Below are 7202 nucleotides of genomic sequence, written 5' to 3'. Positions count from 1 at the left end.
GTGCATTTTCTATGATCTGTGCATTTTACGCGTACCCCAGTTTGGGAACCACTGTTCTAAATAATGCTGCGAGTGGGGCTTGAGAAAGTGGCGTCGCCTGCATCTGCGCAGTGCGACCTGTTGCAGCTCCTGAAGTGAGACACAGGAAACAGAAAAACTGCAAAATAATAATAACGCAACTAAACTAGAAGAAATAACGTTATAACATTTTGTCTCGTCTCGTTTTGGTCAACAAAATGAAGAGACATTTTAGTCTCGTTTTTATTCGTCAACAATATTGCATTATACATTTAATTTTAGTCATCGTCACATGACCAGCATTTACGTTTAGTCTCGTCTCGTTTTCGTCACATGATAAAGTTTGTAATAAAGGCATGGCCTTTATTACAAATTTTTTTTTTTTTTTTTTAAGTTGTTAAATTACACGGTAATCTGCAGAGTGTCTATTTACACTAAGTCCAAATATTTTTGGCAAAGACTATTTAATCTAACTCCAGCCACAATTGTCTGGTTGGACCAGTCAAAAATAACAAATCAAAATTACTACAATGTGGTAACATTTACCATTGTGAAATTCAGTAATTTCAGTTGGAATCCATACATTCAGAAGTTTTGCAAGAAAATAGTTCCCCATGCAGTGACACAACAACAGTAGGATTTGTAAAATTATGGTGGATTTGCTCATGTGCCATGACAATCACTGTGAGAAATGCCTCAAGCGGAGTAATACAAATGGTGAAACGGTTCCTGTGGTGATACTAGTAGAATATCGCATGACTGGAATCAGATTTGAGAAGCAGAACGAATATTTGTTGTATAAACACTGAATATGTTATTATTGCATACTGTCCACTTAGTGAAAAGAAAATAGGGTAGACCATGTACAGTTGGAACAGAGGGACAGTTGAAACACCTTTAACTTGTGTGCACATCATACGCCACATATGTGTAGTAATTTTCTAAAATCAAAGAGGATGCTAACTATGCATGTGTGTGGCAAAAATCACAGGTAAGAAATGATGCACAGATCATTTCATGTTTCAACTATCCCTCTATCCTTACGGTACACTGTCTTCACCAAAAAGATATGCCCCATTTCACACTGATCACAAAGTATTAACATACTGTAAGTGTATATGAACAAAATCTTTATATTAGTTTCTACAACTCACTACGGCACTGTTAAATTTTTAGTTAGTATCAACACTACAACACAATTTATTTATATTGAAGCAAATGATGATCATTTGCCAGCAGCCATATCACCCTGTAGCCCAAGACTGGTTGCCCACTGAAGTTAAGCAGGGATGAGCCTGGTTAGTACCTGGATGGGAGACCTCCTGGGAAAACCAGGTAGCTGCTGGAAGAGGTGTTGGTAAGGCCAGCAGGGGGTGCTCACCCTGTGGTCTGTGTGGGTCCTAACACCCCAGTATAGTGACGGGGACACTGTACTGTAACAAGCACCGTCTTTCGGATGAGACGTTAAACCGAGGTCCTGACTCTCTGTGGTCATTAAAAAATCCCATGGCACTTCTCGTAAAGAGTAGGGGTGTAACCCCGGTGTCCTGGCCAAATTCCCTCTATAGGCCCTTACCAATCACGGCCTCCTAATAATCCCCATCCATTGGATTGGCTCTTTCACTCTCTCTCCTCTCCACCTACAGCTGGTGTGTGGTGAGCGCACTGGCGCCGTTGTACTGTGGCTGCCGTCGCATCATCCAAGTGGATGCTGCACACTGGTGGTGGATGAGGAGAGACCCCTGATATGATTGTAAAGCGCTTTAGGTGTACAGTTGTATATATGAAAGCGCTATATAAATGCCTCATTCATTCATTCAAATGCCTCATTCATTCATTCATTCATTCATTCATCATTTGGGAATGAGGGCAACAGTTTAATTCACAGAATAAATTTCTCAATATTTATTTAAAGAGATGGAAAATTGAAAGTTAGCCAGTATTTTTTTTTTTTTTTTTTGTGGTTATATCCTTGAGTCACATCTAAATATACAGTAGGTACGGAATGTATTCAGACCCCCTTAAATTTTTCACTTTTTTTTATATTGCAGCCATTTGCTAAAATCATTTAAGTTCATTTTTTTTATTCCTCATTAATGTACACACAGCACCCCATATTGACAGAAAAACACAGAACTGTTGACGTTTTTGCAGATTTATTAAAAAATAAAAACTGAAATATTACATGGTCCTAAGTATTCAGACCCTTTTCACAGTATTTAGTAGAAGCACCCTTTTGATCTAATACAGCTATGAGTCTTTTTGGGAAAGATGCAACAAGTTTTTCACACCTGGATTTGGGGATCCTCTGCCATTCCTCCTTGCAGATCCTCTCCAGTTCTGTCAGGTTGGATGGTAAACGTTGGTGAACAGCCATTTTTAGGTCTCTCCAGAGATGCTCAATTGGGTTTAAGTCAGGGCTCTGGCTGGGCCATTCAAGAACAGTCATGGAGTTGTTGTGAAGCCACTCCTTCGTTATTTTAGCTGTGTGCTTAGGACCATTGTCTTGTTGCAAGGTAAACCTTCGGCCCAGTCTGAGGTCCTGAGCACTCTGGAGAAGGTTTTTGTCCAGGATATCCCTGTACTTGGCCGCATTCATCTTTCCCTCGATTGCAACCAGTCGTCCTGTCCCTGCAGCTGAAAAACACCCCCACAGCATGATGCTGCCACCACCATGCTTCACTGTTGGGACTGTATTGGACAGGTGATGAGCAGCGCCTGGTTTTCTCTACACATACCGCTTAGAATTAAGGCCAAAAAGTTCTATCTTGGTCTCATCAGACCAGAGAATCTTATTTCTCACCATCTTGGCAAACGCCATGCGGGCTTTCATGTGTCTTGCACTGAGAAGAGGCTTCCGTCAGGCCACTCTGCCATAAAGCCCCGACTGGTGGAGGGCTGCAGTGATGGTTGACTTTCTACAACTTTCTCCCATCTCCCGACTGCATCTCTGGAGCTCAGCCACAGTGATCTTTGGGTTCTTCTTTACCTCTCTCACCAAGGCTCTTCTCCCCTGATAGCTCAGTTTGGCCGGACGGCCAGCTCTAGGAAGGGTTCTGGTCATCCCAAACATCTTCCATTTAAGGATTATGGAGGCCACTGTGCTCTTAGGAACCTTAAGTGCAGCAGATTTTTTTTTGTAACCATGGCCAGATCTGTGCCTTGCCACAATTCTGTCAGTTCCTTTGACCTCATGATTCTCATTTGCTCTGACATGTACTGTGAGCTGTAAGGTCTTATATAGACAGGTGTGTGGCTTTCCTAATCAAGTCCAATCAGTATAATCAAACACAGCTGGACTCAAATGAAGGTGTAGAACCATCTCAAGGATGATCAGAAGAAATGGACAGCACCTGATTTAAATATGTGAGTGTCACAGCAAAGGGTCTGAATACTTAGGACCATGTGATATTTCAGTTTTTATTTTTTTAATAAATCTGCAAAAACGTCAACAGTTCTGTGTTTTTCTGTCAATATGGGGTGCTGTGTGTACATTAATGAGGGAAAAAAAAAAAGAACTTAAATGATTTTAGCAAATGGCTGCAATATAACAAAGAGTGAAAAATTTAAGGGGGTCTGAATACTTTCCATACCCACTGTACATGATTTTTAGGATGAGAAAACAGAAAAAGCCTGTCTGGTATGGCAGATGCTCCAGTTGCTAAGGTAGGACTGTGGTCTCACCTGAAATATGCTTATTCTGACATGAGTTGAAGGAAGCATCTCTCATTGTTTTAACTGCTGACAAATACAAACCAAACACAATGACACAGAAGGGTTAATGCATTGAAGGGTGAGCTGAGATGTGTGATCCGAAAATAGACAGAAAAACTGTTCCTACAAATGTGAAAATTTCACTGCAGCCGTTAAGTCTAAATTACTGGCCTCACATAAGTGCTACAATCAGTAAACAGCATGAGTGCTGCCTGTATTTTTTCCTGGCCAAACAAAATCACAAGCTTTCTGCTGTATCTGAATGTTGCTGTTGTAAATGTAGCTCAGTGGCCCCTCACAACACACAGATGACTTCAGAAAGCTTTTGCTTCTTTAAGCCTTTGATAGCTCTCAGCTTTCCCTTCATGCTTCATTTCATTCTACAAGTGCAAACAGCCTCACAGTGTCATGAACCTTGTCTTCTGAGGAAGATTTTCCACATGGAGGACACGTTCAGCATCATGGGTAATAGAGAAAACTGTTGTGGAAGTCAAAGAATGAGGGCCTTACAGCTCAGATTTGGTTATAGCCAATATTTTGCAAAATGAAATAAAGTGTCTCAAGCTAAAGGAAAATTATGGAGGACGTTTAGCTGTTATTAATTAGAGATGCTGGAGAGCATTTGCATTGAGATAGCAAAATGCCCTCAGAAATGAGAAGATAAAGATGGAGCCAAAATGACTCAGTTTCTGTTGCCTCATTTCTCATGTAACAGATGGAAGAGGACAAAATAATTAGAAATACTCATCTGTGTTTAATTGGCTGTGCAAAATATCAAGACTTTATAAGAATGATCAAACTTTAATTGAGGTTCAGGATCAGTATGCAAATGTTCATCTCTCAATCAAACAATCCAAATAAAACTCAGTTGATGAAACAGGAAAGCATCAGTAAAACTAACAGAGGAACACTGGGCAGGCAGAATGCCAGTTCAGTCGTGACAACTTCCTGAGCAAGTTTTAGTATGTTAATGAATATGACAATGTTAATATATTTGGTTTCTTACACACTAGCACTGCTACACACTCTGCATCTAGTGGTGTGAGGGAGTGAATGTCACTGCTGAGATCAGGGCTGCTTTCTACTTCGCTCCTTTATGCCTTTCCCTCGCTAACTTCCTTTATTTCGTTGACTCGGATGTACGCCATTGCGTAAGTGCATGAGTGCTCACTATTGTCTGAACCCGTGCAATGGGTTGAACTGGAACATCCTAATCCATTGATCACTTTGAACCCACTAAGGAGATAATTTATTTTTTACATTTTTTTTTCCCCTTATGAATTTTGTTTGATGCCCCATTTTATATAGGTATGTCTGGGCTGTTGGAGAAGATTTATAGTATCACACAAACAAAATATTAATACAATAAACTATGATTGCATTACGAACACTCAGCTTAAAGGTGCTGTATGCAATTTCTCAAATTCGTTGTTCAACACCGTTGGTATTTGAAATCAACCCAAACAAACCCACCCCTCTCTTCATTGCTCCACCTCCAAAACTCACACTCCAATACTAACCATCCTGTTCCGAGTCAGTCTCAAACCTTGGCCTGATTACTGCTGGTATGCGAGGCAAATGCACTACCAATGACGCTAAACACCTAATTGTCTAACGGTCATCAGTGTGCAGTAGTTTAACTGCAGAACTCTCACTATCTGGCCACTGTTACACATGCAATGCGAGTTGATGTCTGTTTATCACCGCCGACATGCAACAAAATGCTTCACGAAAAATAAAGCGCAGTTGATGAACGAATGACAAGGAAGCACAACAAATGAACGTTCTGTTAATCGCTAACAGAACAGCAGCTCCAGACAATCAAAACCCACTGTTACTTATATGGTAAGGCATCAAAGCAGCCTCCGCGTCTGTTTTCAGACCTTCCTGCTTAGCTCTCTCCAGCGCTGGAAAGCTTTTCTAATATAAATGTGGGTCCTAAAGCGTTAGCCCAGTCATAAACCTTCATTGCAGTGATATTCTTTCTCGACCGTCATACGCCCCCTAATACTGATTGGTTAGACGTTTGTTGTTGGTATCGGCCCACTAATTTCCAAACAGTGTATTTGAAATAATACTGAGTCCACCTTTAAGGCATCAACAAGTATTATGAAGATAAATCTTAAAATGATTTACAAACCCGATTCCAAAAAAGTTGGGACAGTGTACAAATTGTGAATGAAAACAGAATGCAATAATGTGGAAGTTTCAAATTTCAATATTTTATTCAGAATACAACATAGATGACATATCAAATGTTATGTCATAGAAAATTACATTTTAAGGGAAAAATAAGTTGATTTTGAATTTCATAGCATCAACACATCTCAAAAAAGTTGTGACAAGGCCATGTTTACCACTGAGTGCCATCCCCTCTTCTTTTTATAACAGTCTGCAAGTGTCTGGGGACTGAGGAGACAAGTTGCTCAAGTTTAGGAATAGGAATGTTGTCCCATTCTTGTCTAATATAGGCTTCTAGTTGCTCAACTGTCTTAGGTCTACTTTGTCACATCTTCCTCTTTATGATGCGCCAAATGTTTCCTATGGGTGAAAGATCTGGACTGCAGGCTGGCCATTTCAGTACCCAGATCCTTCTTCTACGCAGCCATGATGTTGTAATTGATGCAGTATGTGGTCTGGCATTATCATGTTGGAAAATGCAAGGTCTTCCCTGAAAGAGACGACGTCTGGATGGGAGCATATGTTGTTCTAGAACTTGGATATACCTTTCATCATTGATGGTGCCTTTCCAGATGTGTAAGCTGCCCATGCCACACGCACTCATGCAACCCCATACCATCACAGATGCAGGCTTCTGAACTGAGAGCTGATAACAAGTTGGGTTGTCCTTGTCCTCTTTAGTCCGGATGACATGGCATCCCAGTTTTCCAAAAAGAACTTTTTGATTCGTCTGACCACAGAACAGTTTTCCACTTTGCCACAGTCCATTTTAAATGAGCTTTGGCCCAGAGAAAACGCCTGCGCTTCTGGATCATGTTTAGATATGGCTTCTTTTTTGACCTATAGAGTTTTAGCCGGCAATGACGAATAGCACGGTGGATTGTGTTCACCGACAATGTTTTCTAGAAGTATTCCTGAGCCCATGTTGCGATTTCCATTACAGTAGCATTCCTGTATGTGATGCAGTGCCATCTAAGGGCCCAAAGATTACGGGCATCCAGTATGGTTTTCCGGCCTTGACCCTTACACACAGAGATTGTTCCAGATTCTCTGAATCTTTGGATGATATTATGCACTGTAGATGATGATAACTTCAAACTCTTTGCAATTTTTCTCTGAGAAACTCCTTTCTGATATTGCTCCAATATTTTTCGCCGCAGCATTGGGGGAATTGGTAATCCTCTGCTCATCTTGACTTCTGAGAGACACTGCCACTCTGAGAGGCTCTTTTTATACCCAATCATGTTGCCAATTGACCTAATAAGATGCAAATTGGTCTTCCAGCTGTT

At 40.7% G+C, this 7202-nt stretch overlaps 1 pseudogene; it reads left to right on the top strand.

Annotated features, from left to right (window-relative positions):
* The first annotated feature begins 1249 nt into the window (after nt 1-1249).
* On the top strand, nt 1250-1366 carry LOC125259504 (annotated as a pseudogene).
* The last annotated feature ends 5836 nt before the right edge of the window (nt 1367-7202 follow it).

Source organism: Megalobrama amblycephala, linkage group LG23, assembly GCF_018812025.1.
Source record: "Megalobrama amblycephala isolate DHTTF-2021 linkage group LG23, ASM1881202v1, whole genome shotgun sequence".
Lineage (NCBI taxonomy): Eukaryota > Metazoa > Chordata > Actinopteri > Cypriniformes > Xenocyprididae > Megalobrama > Megalobrama amblycephala.
This window is presented reverse-complemented; position numbering and strand designations above follow the sequence as displayed.